The sequence below is a fragment of the Arachis ipaensis genome, chromosome B10 (genome assembly GCF_000816755.2).
Source record: "Arachis ipaensis cultivar K30076 chromosome B10, Araip1.1, whole genome shotgun sequence".
Classification (NCBI taxonomy): domain Eukaryota; kingdom Viridiplantae; phylum Streptophyta; class Magnoliopsida; order Fabales; family Fabaceae; genus Arachis; species Arachis ipaensis.
The window spans coordinates 132,051,541-132,052,567 of record NC_029794.2 but is presented as its reverse complement, the minus strand read 5'-3'; the positions used below and the strand labels follow the sequence as shown (position 1 = coordinate 132,052,567).

General features: G+C 43.9%; 1 protein-coding gene across 1 annotated transcript in view; it reads right to left on the bottom strand.

The window, feature by feature from the left end:
* The window catches only part of LOC107624025 (O-acyltransferase WSD1), a gene marked incomplete in the record, with an annotated part of 18,177 nt that overhangs the window by 793 nt on the left and 16,357 nt on the right, over nucleotides 1-1,027 (bottom strand).

The window sequence follows — 1,027 nt, the reverse complement described above, 5'->3', positions numbered from 1 at the left end:
AATTAAAAATTTTACTTAATTTTATAATTATTGAATAATTTTTTATATTTAAATTATACAGCTTAACGGTTGTAAAAAAATAAGAATTTTATACGATTTAGTTAAATAATTGAGATTTTGGAATTTAATACTTTAATTTTTATAAACAAAGAAAATTAATTATATTATTCTTAATTTTAAATTAGAATACATGATTAAATGCCAATCAGTAAGTTGACAATCAAATAATATTTTTCAATGTAATTTTAATGGATTAAATGAGATTTTTAATTGATACTCTATACTCTAATTTAATTAAAATTACCAAATTCTAATTTATCTAAAAACCCCTAATTTCACATTTGCTTTGCCCCAAATTAAATTAAACCCTAAACTCCTTTGCTTCAGCTGCACTGCCACCCCTCTTTCATCCCTTTCAGTATAACACTACTCACCCACAATCCCTAATTCAGTGCTGCTACCCCCTCACACACCTTCACCTCAGCTCCACACATACTCAGCCTCACTACCCTCTCATTGATACAACACACGCACAACTCTGCATTCACCGACGGAAGAGAAGGAAGGAAGCGCAGCGCCAGGGGAGGAGAAGCTCGCCGCCGTCAACCTTGCCGTCGCCGTTCGTGAAGTCCGCGCTAGTGCCGTCGCGGAGGAACGTCCCTGTCATCGCAAACTATCGCCATCGCCGAACAGGATCCATCGTCCTCGCTGGGAAGCATGTTGCCGCTGCTGCTGTCCGTCCAGCCCGAGCCGTCGCCGTCGCTGCCGGTCCGCCTTGGAGCCCTTGCCGTCGTCGATGGGGTTGAATCCGCCGCCGGCTTGAGCTGAGGGAAAGGAAACCCATATAGGAGAGAGAGCAGGGGGCTTCGTGGCAGCTCCATCGCACCACTCCTGCCAAGCCACCGCCAAGTCCTGCCGTCGATCGGAACCCTAGCCACCGCCGTCAAAGACGCCACCACCGCCACTGCTGTCAATTGGGATCAAAATTGTTGCTGTGTTCCCAGAGCTGTCATGGAAGTGGTTGATT